This window comes from Rutidosis leptorrhynchoides, chromosome 3 (assembly GCF_046630445.1).
Source record: "Rutidosis leptorrhynchoides isolate AG116_Rl617_1_P2 chromosome 3, CSIRO_AGI_Rlap_v1, whole genome shotgun sequence".
NCBI lineage: Eukaryota > Viridiplantae > Streptophyta > Magnoliopsida > Asterales > Asteraceae > Rutidosis > Rutidosis leptorrhynchoides.
Genome location: NC_092335.1, coordinates 647,313,390 through 647,333,013, shown reverse-complemented (window position 1 = coordinate 647,333,013; position 19,624 = coordinate 647,313,390). Strand labels below are relative to the sequence as shown.

The following is a 19,624-nucleotide window of genomic DNA, read 5'->3' as shown; positions in this document are numbered from 1 at the left end:
CCTAGCTCATCCTCGCCTTGATCGTTAAAATTACCAAAGTCTATATCCTCCTCGAGATCAACAGCCTCAATATCGAAATTATTTTCCCACTCAAGCACCTTCGAAAGTGCCTTGTTCGTTGTAGTCTCAGCCTTTACAATCAGCAAATTCTGAGCATCAAACTTTGTTTGTAACTTCTTCAATTCAACCTGTTGATCTTCAACCTGCTTGGTCAGTTTGGCAATCTCAGCATCCTTTCTTCTCTCTCGTTCATCAGCTTTTTCTTTAAACTTTTCAAATTCAGAAGCCATATTGACAACCTTCTCACTTAATATAGAAACCGCAGCATCTTGTGTAATAGCAGTCGTGGATGCAGCAGCATGAACTCCTGTATCAGTTTCAGCACGTGTTTCTTGAGTAGCAGCAGCTGAAGGTTGTCTTTGTGGTTGTGATTGCTGTGATTGTCGCTGTTCAGTAGCGGAGGACGACTCAGTCCTTTTTGCCTTCTTAATGAATCTTATGCGCCTCTGCTTCGGCTTTGTTGTAACCGAAGGACCCTCAGATTGTTTTCGCTTTCTCAGCTCGAATTGATCAGGGTCAAGGTCATCTCCTTCATCGTCTTCATCAACCAGTATCTGTTCAATTGGAACAACTGGCGGTGGCTGATTAACCTCTTGATCGTCTTCACCAACTGCGACGATATCATCTTCATTACCAGACGTACTGTTCTCATGACGACAGGCAGCACCTGGTGGACATACTAAATAACAAAAGTAGTTACCTTATACATAAGGCATGAACAAGGGCTGGTTGGTGGTGATTTGATGTGTATATACCAATAGTAAATACGTATAGAAGCTAGGTATGATACGAGTACATATACTCTAGATATACGTATAGAAATCTTGTGAAAAATGGAATGAGGATTCAAATATAGCTATCTTTTGTGAATATACTTATATTGTTTTATGTATTTAAGTCTTTAAAAGTGATTAAATACATTATATATACGATATATGTATAAACATTATAGGTCGTAAGTATTTATGTCAAATAACGTTACGTATAGTTATCGTTTTGAAAGCTTAAGTTAGTAGTTTCAAAATATACTTATAACTTATTGTTATTAATACAAAATGAGATATTTAAACATCCTTAAATCATGTTAAATATGTATATATACATATATATACACAAACGTATAATTAACATATATTGTATAGTTCGTGATATCATCGGTCAAACTAGACGGTTAAACATTATGTAAAACTCTTTTCAAAATCATAAATCTCAACAATTTAGATTGCTTATCATGTTGGTAAGTTTTAATTTATGTAAATATTAATCTTATAAGTGTAAAACGATCGGAAAAATCCGGGTCTTTACATCATCCTTCTCTTCATCTGTCAACTTTTTGGGTAGAGATTCTCTCCCTTTCAAAGCTAACAAATAACCTTGTTGGCTCAGTAGAGCCCGCATCTTCATTCGCCAAAGACCAAAATCGTTCTAGCCATTAAATTTCTCTACGTCGGACCTTATTATCGTCATCTTGTATATTTAATCACAGTTATAGCTCTGATACCAGTTTGTTGTGATTTAGCGCACTTTCAAGACCCGAGAAATTAATAGAACAATTAAGCAATAAATAAAGACACAAGGATTTACGTGGTTCGGCGTGAGGCCTAGTCCACGGGCAGAAGCAGAGATGAATTTTACTAGCAAAAATGGCAACCCGAGGTTACAATGTATCACTCTAATCTAGGCTCCAAAAATACTAACAAAGTATTTGGACCACTCACTAGATTATTACACTTCCCTCGTAACTCACTAGATTATTACACTTCCCTCGTCTATCTCTGATAATCTCCATTCCCAATATCTTCTTAGCTGCACCCAAATCTTTCATCTCCATTCCCAATATCTTCTTAAATGATCGATCTCAGACATGTTTTTCGAAGCAATCAACATATCATCCACATATAACAGCAAATAAACGTACGAGCCATCAGGAAGTGTAATAATCTAGTGATTGGTCCAAATACTTTGTTAGTATTTTCGGAGCCTAGATTAGAGTGATACATTGTAACCTCGGGTTGCCATATTTGCTAGTAAAATTCATCTCTGCTTCCGCCTGTGGACTAGGCCTCACGCCGAACCACGTAAATTCTTGTGTCTTTATTTATTGCTTAATTGTTCTATTAATTTCTCGGGTCTTGAAAGTGCGCTAAATCACAACAGACAGTGATTTAGATTTAAAACCAAATAAAGCTAGCAATGATGACACATTTTGTGAATCGAATGTTCGAACTTTTTTATGGTAAGATGCAACTAAAGAAGGACAGTCTGTTTTAATTGTAAAGGCAAGATGTAACTAACTAACGGATACTGAAAAATACATACTCGATGCATAAAACCTTGCATTGTAATTTGGTCACTATATTCTGCTTTCAATATAAAAAACTAAGTATTCTTTGTTTTCAAGTCAATTCGACTCTACCCATACCAAAGGTAATTATATGACCTGCAATGTCTACTACCAAAAACTGTGAAGGCCATTGATACATGTCCTAAATAAAAATATTTAGTGCATCTTCAAAAATATACAACTATCATTTAGACCCTTTTAATCATTTTTATCAGCTGAACTATTGCACATGCTATTCCTTTCCTTTTCAGATAATAAATAACACAAACATGATTCTTTTGTATGATACTGCACCACATTTAATTAAAGACAAACCAAATCACATGTTACAATATTACAACTATGACTATTTATAATCGCAAAATACATGTTTTGCAAATACGTATATCTCATAGTTTAGTAACTTCAGAAGTTGCAAAAGAATCCAATAAGCCCATGACTCTGTGTGCTCCCACATCGCCTTTATATTAATATAAATCTTGATATTTAATAAGGGTGAAGTAATTTACAAGCACGACCTTACTTGAACAAGATCTGTTGGTTAACACAGCCTTATGGTTCTGACCTTGTCTCAGTAGAGGATCGTTGCAAGCCCATCTAATGGGTCTTGGCATGGCTACATAGTTGTCTGACAAACAATCCTGTCCTTTTTTAAGTTTTTCTGCTTAACACAGCCTTTATGGTTTTGACCCCAACACAGCCTTATGGTTCTGACCCCATGGCTCAGAAGAGGATCTTTGCCAGCCCGTCTAATGCATCATCTTGGCATGGCTACATGGTTGTCTAAACAAACCTTTCTTTTTATGGTTGTCTGGTGAGTACTATGAATATAGATTCATTTGGCTCTGTAGAGGATCTTGCTGCTGTTCGATGAAATGCACGAACAAGAATATGTGTTTTGTTGTGTTGGGTTATGATATTCGTTATTAATAATCCATTCAAGACGTTGATGACTTTATTGAGTAAGCTTGCACACTTTATATTGAAGTGAAGTTGTAAAGTATTACATGTCACAAGTATTAAAGGATCCGTGTAATCAAATCTATGTGTAAACAAATTTTCACTTGTGTTACTTTCAAGCAAATATTGGTACCAGCTCAGGGGGTATGCACAAGACACATACATTATTTGTTTGCAGCAGGTGTAACGTGCCTATCATCAAGGTAATACAAGTTCTGTATATTTATGCAACAACACCTTCTGTAATCATTGTGATTTGCATATATAAATTGACCATATAGGCATATATGCTCCCTATCATAAGTTTTAATTGAAGTCATTGCGCAAACCATTATTTCATCAGCAGCATTACCCTCCCCATTAACAATGAAAATAAATAAATAATCTTTTTTCGCTCTCATTGAAGAACTTCGATTCACCTACTCAAAGGTCGGTAGCATATATTTGCTTTTGGAATGAACATGATTCATTGATTCCCATAGGAGATAGGAGATCTTCATAATGTTAAGGAAGAATAAACCATACTACATACATTAGAACACACATGTGAGTTTTCTACCCTATCTTTTATTATAATTTGTAATCAACTTAATTATATCAAAAAAATCAATGTAAACATTTTAAAATCAAATAATAAGATTCAAATACAATAAACACAAATTCCAATACCAAACAATCACTACAACACTCAAAATAATAAACATTCAGAGGAGCTTAACAAATTACTATAACAATCAGGGTAATTGATCAAAATATACTTTTTTAAAAAAAAAATCATTTAAAATACACTTTTTTTTAAAAAATTGTCTTTTTACACCATTAGGTCGACCAACGATATGGTCGACCACCCCTTTACTTGGTCGACCACCTCATTTTTCAAGGTGGTCGACCAAACTCCAATAAGAGCATGGTCGACTACCATGTAAACATGGTCGACTACCACATCAAATGGCTATGGTCGACCACAAAGCAAAAAAACAACGCGGGCGACCAACTCATTGGTCGACTTCCCTGTATTCAGGTTTCACGCAAATGGCTAGTAACAGTTTTTAGTGGCGCTTTTTTTAAATTTTTTTTTAAAAAGTGTATTTTGAAAAAGTGTGACACTTTTTAAATTTTTGAAAAAGTGTATTTTGAAAAAGTGACACTTTTTAAAATTTTGAATTTTTTTTTAAAAAAAGCGCCACTAAAAACTGTTACTAGACTTGCACGGATTTTGCAGATTTCGGAATGCGTGAAACCTGAATACAGGGAAGTCGACCAATGAGTTGGTCGCCCGCGTTGTTTTTTTGCTTTGTGGTCGACCATAGCCATTTGATGTGGTAGTCGACCATGTTTACATGGTAGTCGACCATGCTCTTATTGGAGTTTGGTCGACCACCTTGAAAAATGAGGTGGTCGACCATATCGTTGGTCGACCTAATGGTGTAAAAAGACAATTTTTTTTTAAAAAGTGTATTTTGAATGAAATTTTTATAAAAAAGTATATTTTGGCGAATATCCCTAACAATCACAGCATTATCTCATTCTTCCATTTCTAGCAACGAATCAGGTTGGAACTATATTTTTCATTTAAACATTTTATGACCAATTACCTTTATCTACAAGTTTGGCTCTGCAAATCCGAATACACAAACTTAAAAATACTAATGGTATGATTAAAACAGAAAATTCATGGTATTTAAATGGCAACTTACTCTTCTGTTAACTTAGTTTGTAATCTTCTTATCTGGTGTTTGTAATCTTCTTCTCGATATGCTCTTGTTTACATTTCTTTTCATTTTCCTTGTTCGCTATCATCCATTGTTCCCGTTTGTATTTCTCTTCCTGTTGAAAACATGTTAGAGCATATCGTTAGAGGACTTAGAGCATATCATATCTATCTATCTATCTATAACATTCTATAAATCATGAATTTTAATCCAACGTGTCTTCTTCTAATGACTCCTTAATTGTAATTAGTGACATGACAATCTCTAATGACACTTCTAATCACTCACTAATCCAACTAATCCATGCTGTCATTTAAACACGGGAATGAATCCACGCAGGAAAAAAACCCTAATCTCTATACACAAAACGCTCCAAAAATCCTTCATTGTAATCGATTCCAATTCTTCTCTCAAAACCTAACATCTTTAATATCTAATAATCCTTCCGATTCTATGTGTAAATAAGGCATTTTCTTTGCTACAATCAACCGATTCCTATACATCAATTACTGGGTAAAAGTAAAAATCTTTGATTAGGTTTTAAGAACGCATTGAAGACTTTGATTTCACATCTCTTTCAATCCACAAGCACAATCAGGTTATTCATATATACTTATTTATTTATTGTGTAATTTAAAATTTGTTGTTAAAGTTAATGTGATTTATTGCTTTGTTATGCTAAGTATGAATCATCCATCTCTATAATTTAATTTCTTAAACCCTTAATTTTTTTGACGATGTGAATTTGAATTTTAAAATTAGGGTTTTTTTTTATTTGGTTATATGTACGCTTATGATTCAAAAGGTTCAATCAGTTAGAATTATAATCGTATAAAATCTCTTTGTCATGGTTTTATGAGGTTTTATTGGTCTTGATATAAAAGAAAAAGTCCGTAGCTTTTAACTGATTCATCTAGGTAATCTCTTTAATCTGTTTTTCAAAATGTTTAATTTTTGATAATTAATTAATTTGTATGTCTCTGAATCAACATAAGAAGTGCATATCATATTCAAATGTGTTATGAATGCAAGTATAGTGGCATGACACAATAACAAATACCATGACAATTAACTGAGATATCAAGTTTTATGTAATATCATATTCAAATGTGTTATGAATGCAAGTATAGTTGCAAAACCTACAGGTCTGATTAATATGTTTGGAATCTGTATACAATTCATTAAATATCTATGTTTTCTTGCTAATTGTGTTTCTTCCTTGGTGGTGTATCTTTGAAAATTAGGAAGCATGTGCATATAATATGATATAATCCTTGGCCTAAAGGTATGTCTACTTTTTTACTCCATCTAATATAGTTTGAGTACTTTTTTACTACTACTAATTATCATCTTTATTTTGTAGTTACACGATTTGAAATTTTCGTTTTTTACAGCGGTCGAGAATCGCATATTTACTTTATAGTCTTTCTAATTTGGGTGATTCATGTCGTCCTTTTTGTACGTTGGGTTGACGTTGAGAGTATGGTGGCAATTGCGACCCATATCACTTATGAATGGGTGGAGTTAGGTTATGTTTATTGACATTAAACTAAAAGTTAGCTAAAATGGAATGAGTCAAACAACTTTAAAGTCCTCCGAAGTTTTTATTAACGAATGAATGCAACCATATACGTGTAGATATTTAGATTAATATTTTATTTTTGTTTTCAATTTATTTTATAAAAATATTCGATGCATTTTTTTTTATTGGAATACTACAACAAGTGTCCCATTGAAGAAATGTTTCAATCATCGTTTAACATGCATGTCTTCAGTTGATTCACAGTCTATGAGACTGCTATATGTTTGTTTTTTAATTTGTGACTTTTTTACTAGACCCGTCCATTTCGCCACCTGTTATATTTGATTGGAAAGCCGATTTTGAACTGGGCTCGGACGCAAGAAGATTTTACTGCTTACAAGTAATTTGTTAACGCTTATTTTATAATTTTATGACCAATTCTCAAGTATTGTTCTTTTTTATTTTGACCGTCTGTATCTCTAGATTCAGTAACAATTTAGCCACAAAAAAAGAAGCAAGGATGTTGAAAAGAGAACCCAGCATACAAAAAAGCGGACAAGCTACTCTAATCCCATGAACTTCACCTTTGTTCTGAAGCATTTAATCATCAACCCCACCAAACAGTTTGGTCCTGGATAGTTCAGCTACTACTATCATTCCTTCCATACATTCCTATAAAGGTAAGATTTATAGTGTTCAAAGAATGTTTTGCAACATTTATATTGTTGCTCAATATCTGTCACATCTACAAGCTAGGTTATAACCTATCATATTCTACTGCATTTTTACTCTGTATATGTATAACTATGCGTCACACTTCGTTATACATATTATTAAAATTTTATTTGTTTTCACTGCAGAATATCAAATACTTGATTTTAAGGTATTGACTATTGACATATAGTGTTTCAACAACAAATGAGAACCTATAACTATGTAGTTAAGGGTTAATTTTCTCTAATTTCCTTATTTACGGGCTCTGTAAGCATGAGAGGATCAATGATGCTCAAGTGCTTTTCATGGAATTGTGAAGACTTGGTGCTGACCCAAATCATGTTAGCGCATGAACATATTATAGCTATGGGCCTTAAACCCAGCCAAAAAGTCTATAATTCCCTTATCACCGCCCTATGTAGACTCGGTATGACTAGGAAAGCCACATCAGCACTACAGGATATGAAGAATAGTGGAATTTTCAGCTGACGTGGTAACTTATAACGCCTTAATTAACGGATAGTGCAAAAGTCCCATTCAAAGAAAGCGCTTGAAACGTTTTCACAGATGTTGGTTGATGGAATATTTCCTACTATATCGACTTATCATACACTACTTCGGGGTCTTTCGAAGGGCACTATGATGCCGGAGGTAAGGAAATTAGTTACTGACATGATGGGAAGAGGTTTTGATATGGATGCCGACGTGTACAACATTTTGGTTACTGGGTACGGTAGGATTTGGAATAAAAGGGAAGCTATTAGGGTTTACTTACGGTTTACTGTGAAATGAGATCGAAAGGGTTTGTTTCTCAAACTGGTACTTATAATGTGCTAATTAGTGAGTTTGCTAAGATGGGTATGATGAGTTAGGCACGATAACTTATGAACGAGATGCAAGTTAGAGGGGTTCCTCCTAATTCTTCAACTTATGATATACTTATAAGTGGGTGGTGCAGATTATCGATGCGGGCAGATATTGAGAGGGCGTTGAGAACATTATATGAGTCGAACGCAAAAATGTTGTTGAAGACATGTGAAAGTACTGTTAGATATCTCACTTTAGTCCTACAAAGACTGTAAGAACCACATAATCTATCAGTTGAAGAGAAGCTTTCTAAGTTGAAGGGAACTGTTGTTGCGGACATGGGGTCTTATGATGTAGATCAATTCATGGGACTAAAGCTTTTAATATCAACAGGTTTATTCTTCACTCCTTTTCTCTAATTTATGAAATATTTAGTTTTAAAGTGCACTGTTTCTAATTGATTATCGTTGTTGTAAAAAACTTGATCTATATTTTGATATAAAAAATTACGTATGGTATTAGAGACGTGTGATGTATTGATAGTATTTTAATGCATTTATTCTTGAAATGTTGAAGCATATCATTGAGATATCTACATTAATAATCCATTATATTTTATAAAGACAATGAAACATTCATTGAGATAGTACTTATGCATTTATTCTTGAAATGTTGAAGCATACATTCATCTCCACTCTTTTTTTTTTTTCAGGGTCACAATATTAGAATCTACGCTACACGAAAGCTTTGGCAAAAGTTTGGGAATGTAGTAGTCTAGTCGTAAGTTGCACATGGTAACAACGCCTATAAAAAAATGTTTGATGCATTGAAAGTGTATTCATTCATAGCGTTTACGATACTGAAATTTATAATAAATTCACAGCGTTTACGATACTGAAATTTATAATAAATTTGGTTTCAATAGAAATATTATCAATAATGAATGGATATGTAACTACATGTATAATACAAGTAATCAGTACCAATACTAACGTTTTTTAATACAATTTTATAGAGCTGCCGTGTAACTCACGTGCTCTTAAATCTAGTAATGGATATTGACCAATTAAATCAAATTTACTGCATTTAATTGATTACTAGTATAATTTTATTTCATCACCTTATATTTCTCAACGGATTTGATAACAGCATCATTAATGGAATAAGGTCCATCAAGTGGTACACCATCCACAAACTTGAGCTTCGGTGTTTCATGGGCTCCGGGCCCCCACATTTCCATGTTCAAACAACCTCTGACTGTTATTTCCACCAATGATGGATATTTGATGGTACAACTGCCCCCTGAGTAGAAGCTTTTGAGTCTATATAAATAATGTAACTCAATACTAGTAAGGCAAGGGAAGACAACAATATTTGCAGCCATTATTTCAGTTTCACCCCAAATCACCTCCTCTAAATCATCACAACCTCTAAATTTTAACTCCTTCAGCGAGACAAGCCCTTGTGCTACAGTCAATGGAAATAGTCTTACTAACTTATTACAATATACTATATAAAGGTTGACTAGGTTATATAGACCACTCAAAACTAGATGTTTGAATTCCATTAAAAACTTCTCATTTGTATTCCCTTCCAAATCACATGTATCCACTAGACATGTAATATTCGGACATTTCATCAAAGCGATACCCTCTAATTTATTAAAACCTTCTTGATAGAGGTCCGGTACAATGTTATTCAAGTTCTTTATATTGAATAGACTTGTATTAGGACGTTTTACCTCTATCAGCCTTTTCATCCACTTCAAGAATGGAAATACAAGATAATCCGTGCATAATGTTATATGACGCTCTGGATTCCAGGTGTAATCAATTTTATATTCCTTTCTGATTCGAATATTAAATCCTTTAAGTTTATCAAACTTAATCCAACTAATAGTTTTCATTTTTAGGCTCCATGATATGTTATGGATTGGTGCAGTAAAAGAAGGGGAAATTGTAGGACTATCTTTTTTATTAGTATTTTGGGTGTTTTTCTTTGCTAAAATGTAAAAAAGTCAAAAGTTAAAAAGGTTAATTTAAAATGATGTCTCTTGTTTTCTGTCATGGATGGATGATTGATCAAAGGCCGTCTTAAAAGCTCATAATGACCGTTAAGAATTTAAGAACAATACCACCCAAAAAGAACAAGAAAAGTTGATTTTGAGAAAGCGTATGATTCGGTGAATTGAAATTATTTAATCTTTATGTCGTCTTCTATTGGTTTCTTTAAAGTGGTCCATGGTTGATCCGCCACGACTACTGGTGCACCGGCAATTTCGGGTTGTCGCCGAGCTCAGAGCAGTATAAGGCATTTTTAAGCCGTAACTGCTCGATGTATAAAATGTGAACTATTGATTGAAGCGGAAGTCGATCGTAATTATAAGCAAATGGGTCGTAATTACCACCTAGAATTTCGAAGTACCTGATTTGTATCTACAAACGGGTCATAATTACCACCTAGAGTTTGGAAGTACTTTGGTCATAGTGAGCTGGGGTTGATGGTGCTGGTGGTGCAGATCCATGATGCAAGTGCAAGGAACCATGTAGTAGTTGATACATACACTGTTGCATATACATACAAATCCAATAACACGAATTAGGCTTGATCTGGCCCTACAGTATCACCTATATATACATACTTTACTATTTCTAATTTGGCTTATGTAAGTGAAACACAGTGACAAATGACACAAATATATCACAATAGAGTACAATACGGAGTAACAGATTCGTGTTTTTGAAAAATAATACTGTAAAACAAAGTAAAATGAAGTTCAAACTCAAGTAAATACGTATAACATTCTATTATAAGTACTACTTGTGATAGCAAGAAATAAATAAATTGTTTGTGTTGAAAAATTATGTTGAAAAGTGTGTTTTCACCAATATTTAGACACAATTTAATATATAATAGAGTGATATATATTAATGACTAGTTAGTGAGTTTTGTAGCCTCCAACGAGGGCTTTACAACGAACTAAAGTGTGTCCAATAAGGATTAAAGGTGAATGAGATATCGAGTCTCAAAGTTGCTAGTTTGGTACAAAGTTATCTTGAAGGATAAGTAAAGTGGAAGTTGTCCCACATCGGTTGTGGGAACAAACTTGTAGACGCTGAGAGAGAGGATCTTAGAATCAACCTAACACGATCTAGAGGCGGAATAACAATAGAAAGAGCTTAAACGAATATCTATGGGTTTTCGGGTTCGTACAAGTCAAACCAAGACTAGATCTTGATAAACACGAAGCCTAGACTGACATTCTGTGGTATTTGGACATGAAGATTGAGAGAGACTCGACCAAGAAGTGTTTTTCGTGTGTGTGTGATGTGCTGAGTTGTTAACCGAATTAATGAAGATTAATTAGGCTTAAATACCTCAGTTCCTATGTCGGTCGACAGTGAATGACAGTCGGTCGACTGACCATGTCAGTCGGCCGACTGTCGAGTAATATTACGAATTATATTTAAACGTTTACAAATATAAAATAACACATCGACAATCAACGTTTAACAATATTACAGGTTACAACATGATCGAATAAAACGTTAAAGTTCATGGAACTAGGGATTACAAAATATGCACTAACAAACTCCCCCTAAGACCTAGTTCCTCATAAGTCTTCGATCTGCTTCAATCTCTGTACGGATCTGTAACCATATTGTTCAAATAGCAAACCTTTGCAACACGAATGTACTGTTGTGCTTGAACTCTATTTTCTGGCCTGTACAACATCCGATTGTAGTACAATGTGAATATGTCAGCTTCACAGCAATTTCTCAACCAAACGGGATCTAAAACCCGTATCGAGTCTGTCTCATCTTCCTTCAATTTGTCCAAAACGATGACTGCCTCCTCTGAGCGTTCATCGTAGTACCACTAGCGAAAACGTGGGCTAAAGTTCTGCGGCATTTTCATCACAGGAACCTTTCTCATATAATTTACTGGCTTGTATTTGACAATCTTTCTTCGTTCGTCCGTTTTCTTGTTTGTTCGATAAGTGATCGTGGGAAATTGAGGGCCGAATCCCTCAAAGTTCTTTGACAAGTACGAGTGTCTTATCTTCTTGCAGACAATATTAGGAATTCCGTCATAATCCCTATATAACATTTTGAGCCTAGCCACCTGCATAAATTCAAAGTACGGTAGAGACGTGAACTCGTATCCATGTTTGATGTAATCCACTCCGTACTCCTTCTTTATTGCGTATATATTCAACTCTTTAATGTAGGCCCACGCAATTATTTTTCCTTTAGCCAAAAGATTCGCCGGTCTATTAATGTAATTCATCCATTCAGGTTCTGGCGCTGGCTTCTCACAATATTTTCTGATCCTCAACAGGATCTTCCACTCAGCTTCTAGAACTTCTATCTTTTCTTTATTTATCTTGACCGGTAAAAACCCTGGAGGCAAATCTTCGGTCTTTTCTTTTTCTTCGCATTTACGGTTTAGAAGCTCTTCATTCATTTTGAAGTAGTCTTGAAATGTAGGTAGATCTTTATCGTTATTACATTCGTACTCTGGAAAATCACCTATTGGTTCATCTTCAATAATTACTTCATCAAAATCTTTGTCGTTTTCATTACTTACGATAATTTCCTCAAAATCATCACTAGAATCGTAACGATTCTCAAAAGATGAGCTAGCAATTGCGTCAGCTGAAGTACTTGCTTGTTGCTCTTGACGCACTAGCTCGGCCTGCTCCTCAGCGCTTAGATCCGGCGGGATCTCCCCTTCTTCTAAATCATCAAATACAACTGAGTGATTCAGACGATCCTGCTTTGCCAAAAAATCACGTAAAGAATAATCAATATTTAGAGGAATTACTGACAGTGGGTTCTCGCTTGTGCCTTTAGCAATATCCAAACCTAGCTCATCCTCGCCTTGATCGTTAAAATTACCAAAGTCTATATCCTCCTCGAGATCAACAGCCTCAATATCGAAATTATTTTCCCACTCAAGCACCTTCGAAAGTGCCTTGTTCGTTGTAGTCTCAGCCTTTACAATCAGCAAATTCTGAGCATCAAACTTTGTTTGTAACTTCTTCAATTCAACCTGTTGATCTTCAACCTGCTTGGTCAGTTTGGCAATCTCAGCATCCTTTCTTCTCTCTCGTTCATCAGCTTTTTCTTTAAACTTTTCAAATTCAGAAGCCATATTGACAACCTTCTCACTTAATATAGAAACCGCAGCATCTTGTGTAATAGCAGTCGTGGATGCAGCAGCATGAACTCCTGTATCAGTTTCAGCACGTGTTTCTTGAGTAGCAGCAGCTGAAGGTTGTCTTTGTGGTTGTGATTGCTGTGATTGTCGCTGTTCAGTAGCGGAGGACGACTCAGTCCTTTTTGCCTTCTTAATGAATCTTATGCGCCTCTGCTTCGGCTTTGTTGTAACCGAAGGACCCTCAGATTGTTTTCGCTTTCTCAGCTCGAATTGATCAGGGTCAAGGTCATCTCCTTCATCGTCTTCATCAACCAGTATCTGTTCAATTGGAACAACTGGCGGTGGCTGATTAACCTCTTGATCGTCTTCACCAACTGCGACGATATCATCTTCATTACCAGACGTACTGTTCTCATGACGACAGGCAGCACCTGGTGGACATACATAGTTTTCATTTGCGAGGTGGCCAACCAATCTCTTGAATCGTTCATCCGGACCTCTCTTTTGCTTGACTCGATTGAAAGTCAAATCGTTCAGATGATTCAGCTTAATCTCATCCTCCCAAACCTTATTCAAACCTTGCACTTGCTTTTCAATCATCACCTGCAAGAACCTAGGAAACATTAAGTGGCTCTTCTTTTTCACGTTCACCAACATGCTTCTGAAAATTACTTCGGAGAAGTTGAAGTCCGCATGAAGAACTAGTGCTGCAAACATTGAGCTATAAGTCTCATTCAGCTCATCAAAACCGCCTACCATTGGACTCATGCATCTCAACAACACCAAAGTTAGGTATTTGTATTGATGACAGAATTGAGTTCTCTTAACAGCTCCTTTCATTGGATCACCAGAGTATCCACATCTTACTAGACACCTTCGGACCTTAGTTCTATTCAGTGTGACTGGCATAGAATCATTATCTGGAAAACCTAAGTCTTCACGAACTGTCTGTGCCGAGATCTTTACAATTGTACCACCAACGCTGCTTCGTATCACCTTTCTTCCTTGTTCAGTGACGATAGAAGCATTGTTCCAGAATTCTCGTTGGTGTGAGTAGTATGCCTTGCATTCTAGAGTTATTGCAGTATGAATCCTGGACCTTTTCAAGAATTTGATAATATCAACGAAGCCTTCCTTTGCTTCAGGTCCTTCCTCGTTTAGACATGCCTCTAGATTGGCATTTTCGCTTGCCGTCTGGCCTGGAAGATTCTTGGACAGAATCACCTCTTCCTCATGTACGTCTTCGTTCACTGGACTACCTAGTTGAGCCATTTATTCTGCTATACAAACATATATACAATAATCGAAAAGCGTTAAATCGAAAAATTTAAAAAAAATACAGGAAACAACAGTCGGTCGACATAAAATGTAAGTCGGACAATTTTTAAGGACAGTCGATCGACATACAGGTAAATCGATTGACTTATAAAGTCGGCCGACATACGCTAAGTCGGTCGATTTTCAAGGACAATCGGCCGACTGATTAAACGAAGCAAAACACAGATCTAAACATAAATTCTTCAATTTTATGGTGTTTTGACTCAATCAACGTCTAATACATGTACAGAGGAGGCCGATTAACATTATCTATTCAACAATTACCAATTACAGGTCCTAAACACCACACATTGAATTGAAACAGAAAAGTAAACACGAAAACTTCAATAACTTTCGATTTAAAAAGAATTACCTAGATTGGTTAACGGCGCTGGAATCACAATTCAAAGATGTATACGAAAAACACGATCAAAAACTCTTCCTTGCAAAATTCGAATTTTTGGTAAATCAGCACAATCGCACGAGATAAAGAAAATCGGCCGTCTGAGGCCTTTTTATACTCAGCTCGACAATCGGTCGACTTTGGTGTTATGTCGACCGACATATGTGACAATCGGTCGATACACGTGATAAACGACTGACATATGTAACAAACGTCTGACATATGTAACAAGCAAGTAAGTCGGTCGATTTTTGTTCAATGTCGACCGACTTATAGTACAAATCGGTCGACTGTCTCCTCCTAATTAAAAAATTATTTTTCGATACATAACCCCCGATAATTCCCTCTATTCACTTCCACTGGCTGATTTTACACGCAAAATATTTTCGTTTTGAAGACTTTAACAAGTTTATGATTTGAGATGTGTAGTTCGTTTCTTTTTGACGTCGAGACACTATTTGTAACTTCAAGGAAATATACACATATTCACATAAGCAAACAAATAAAATGTTTTTGTATTTTTCAAAATAAATATCAACACACTGAAAAATCTTTTTGTAGTTTTTAGGATTTTAAAACATTTCACAATAACAATGCAAATGAAGTACAATTCATGTCAGAAAGTCAATGATCAAGGTTAAGAAAGATCCAAGATTGTATGGCATAAAACATGTTATTTACAAGAAGCAGTTTCTGTAAGTCATAAACCTAAAGAAGCTAAATTATCAAAATGTATACATGTTCAATTAACATTCAGACAACAGTATGTACACAAAATTTCACAAGTAAAAGCAAACAATAACAGAGAAAAGATTTTAACATGGTTTCTAGATTCATTAAACATTTATAGAGTTTCCTCTTAGACATTTTGATGATCAAGTTAATTAATTACATTAACATATTGCTATGTTAGATTCAATCATTGACTTAGACATCATTTGAGATCGCACGATTTATTAGGTAGTCAATTGAGCACAAGTCTATTGACGCTTTCCGTTACCACAAGCACATACGATAGGTCTAATTGAACAGGAAGATTCTCATAGTAATTTTGGAATATCCCTGTCAGCCATTAGCTTCTATCGTAACGTATACTTTTCAATTCATATGATTCTAATGGATCTCATAGTATATTCAATATTCTATCAATCGTGCTATCAATCTCATTCCTTCTTTATTATTAAAGTTATTGGAGGAAACGGAATGAAAGACGTAGCTTTCTTAATAAGTGAGTATTCAGAATATCTCTCTGAAAACATCTTTCGCTGTCTAGGCCTTAATGGTACAGTCCCATATCACAGACAATGATAATAAGTCCAATATAATGGTTTTGTTGAAGTATGAATGATTTAAGTTCTTCTTCGTAATCTTCACACTCATTTGTATTCTTGCAAAGACTTCTCTTCTTGATTTCATCATTATCTTAACCTTGATCTTTTCGTCTTCCATGATTTCACTTTTGTTTTCATGATATAATAACTTGATATGCAATGTGCCTTTTTTTTTTTTTTTTAAACAACACATTGCAGTCTTGACTTTGATTTAGTTCTCGAATTGACTTCCTTGCGATGAAGATCTCTTTTCTTCATTTGTGTATCAATTAACTTAAATCATTCATTCATGGACTGTCTGTAATATAGAACCACACTTTTCAACCCGTTCACAGGAAAGACACTCTTATTGAGATAAACTTACTATTTTGGAGTTTAGGTACGATTCAAGAATTAAAGTTTGATAGAAGTCGGTATGCATAGTCAATTAGAACATTTTCAACGCTTATTGATCGCTTGAATATCCCAATTAGTCGTGAGACTCAATGGTGCAGCAATTTGGAATTTGCTTGGGGATATTCTACATCATGTGTTTCTAGATTATACGTCATGATAGGGGATACCCTCACCTTTTGTTGATTTCCTCAACAATTTTCTTTAAAGTATGCACCTGTGGTAATTAAGTGACTACCCTCAACAGCTGTAAACCTTTCCATGAGTTTCTTATCAAGATATTTACATGATTGTGATTATGATCATCTCATTCTATGATTAAGTCCGTATCCCATTTTTATATAGATCAAACTCGTTTTTATTTTTTTTTATTTTCTGAATATCTGATGTTGCATTCATTACTCCCCCTAAAATACTAAAAATCTAAAATTTTTTTGGTTTTTGGATTTTAAACACACAGAAACAATCAGAAAGAAAAGAAATATAACCACACAGTATATACAGCTATGCAAGCAGAACACATAAAATGAAGTTACTCGTTGGTCTCTTCGTCAGGAACGACATCTGACAATATTTTGACACTTAACTCAGTTAACAAGAAATCAAAACGCGGTTTATCAAAAGCTTTTGTGAAAAGATCAGCCCTTTGCGTAGTTGTGCCAATTTGGATAACATCAATTAGCCTTTTCTCATAACAGTCTCGAATAAAATGATATTTAATCCCTATGTGTTTGGTCTTAGAGTGATTCACAGGATTTTTCGTAACAGCTATGGCAGCAGTATTATCAACAAAAATAGGAGTGTTAGAAATATGCAAACCGTAGTCACGAAGCTGCTGTTGTATCCACACAACCTGAGATGCACAGCTTGCTGCAGCAATGTATTCAGCTTCACAAGTGGACAAGGCCACTGCTGTCTACTTCTTGCACTGCCATGTAACTAGTCTGATTCCAAGGAATTGACAACCTCCTGATGTTGACTTAAAATCTTTCTTACATCCACCATAGTCGGAATCACTATAAGCCGTCAGTACAAAATCATTATCACAGGGATACCATAGGCCCAAATTCGGAGTTTGCTTTAAATAACGCATAATCTTTTTCACCACAAGCAAATGATGTACATTCGGATTTGTTTGATAGCGAGCACATAAACAAACTGCGAACATGATATCAGGGCGAGACGCTGTTAGATACATCAACGAACCAATGATGGCTCTATATAAGGTTTGATCAACCTTATCACCTTCCTTATCCGGTGTAATCCCGTGATTCACCGATAGCGGCGTCCTTGCAGTACGCTCATCTTCCATTTTGAATCTTTTCAGAATATCTGATACATATTTTGTCTGATGTAAAAAGATACCCTGATTTGTTTGTACAACCTGAATACCAAGGAAGAATTTGATAGTTCCCATTGAACTCATCTTGAACCGTTTCTGCATTACCTCCTCAAAATCATCCACCATCGTCTTATCTGTAGATCCAAAGATAATATCATCCACGTACACCTGTACTAGCATTATATGCTTGACCTTTTCTTTGATGAAAAGTGTCTGATCGATGACACCTCTTCTGAAACCATTATCAATCATATAGTTGGACAACGTACCATACCACGCTCTTGGAGCTTGATGAAGCCCATACAGTGCTTTTTCTAGACGATATACCTTTTCTGGAGAGTGTGGATCTGTAAAACCCGGTGGTTGTTTAACAAACACGGTCTCATTGAGAGTCCCGTACAAAAAGGCGCTTTTGACATCCATTTGATAGACCTTGAAGCCTTTAAAAGATGCGAATGCCAAAAATATTTGAATTGCCTCAAGTCTAGCCACTGGTGCAAATACTTCATCATAATCTATATCAGGGATCTGCTGATATCCCTTCACAACCAATCTAGCTTTATTTCGAATTACAATACCTTGCTCGTCTTTTTTATTCTTCCATACCCATCGAAGCCCATAAGGTTTGCAACCATGAGGCGGAGTCACTAGTTTCCATACTCCTAAATGCTTGAATTGCAAAAGCTCTTCTTGCATGGCATTTACCCAATCATCATAAAGAAGAGCTTCCTCAACAGAATTTGGTTCAATTTGACACACAAAGCATGAATATGCATGTAAGAAGAGTTTACCTGACCTATTTAGTGAAGAATAGAAAGCTTGCATAACATTCTCAGTTGAAGCTTTCTGATTTTCAGACGTTGAGGCATCATTTGATGGTGCTCCAGAAACTCCTTTCGAATCAACAATAAAATCATCTAAGTGTCGAGGTAGGACAACTGTTCGTGATGATCTACGAACACCTTCAGGTTCTGGTTGTTCTTCCTGAACTTCTACATTTTGTGGCAGATTATGAACACTTTCGCCACTGTCTATAGGTTGTGACTCCTCTTCATAATCAGATCCATCATAAGATGGATCATCTTGATAATCACCGGATTCTTCATCATCTTGAACAAGTTGTTGTTGCGGCACTGGGTGATGTTGTGGTGCCGTTTGAGATTTCGGAACCATTTGTGATGGAGACGTCTGCATTTCATTCAGTAATCTTGCAATAACTTCATCATCAGTAGCAACAGACGGAAGACCAAAAGAATCAAACAAATTTTCATAATCAAACTGCCATGAAAAACCTTTTCCAGCAGGAATAGCAGCATTTCTTTGAACATCTACTTCGAAATGTTCTTCAACACGTTTAGATACAGTGTTGAAAACTCTTTTGTTTGGATTCCCATAACCAAGAAATATACCAGGAACAGCCTTAGGATTAAATTTTCCTCCAGTATCTCGTATCATGATTGAACACGGTGCACCAAAGGGTTCGAAATGTTTAATGTTAGGCTTCCTTTTATGTAGCAATTCATAGCAAGTCTTTCCATGTCTCTTGACTACTAACA

At 35.4% G+C, this 19,624-nt stretch overlaps 1 long non-coding RNA gene across 1 annotated transcript; it reads left to right on the top strand.

The window, feature by feature from the left end:
• Nucleotides 1-5,380: 5,380 nt before the first annotated feature.
• LOC139899154 (uncharacterized) lies at nucleotides 5,381-9,005 on the top strand. The gene is made up of 6 exons (XR_011777343.1): nucleotides 5,381-5,674; nucleotides 6,321-6,361; nucleotides 6,913-6,998; nucleotides 7,082-7,278; nucleotides 7,459-8,512; nucleotides 8,832-9,005. It is a non-coding gene; the product is annotated as an uncharacterized lncRNA (long non-coding RNA).
• The last annotated feature ends 10,619 nt before the right edge of the window (nucleotides 9,006-19,624 follow it).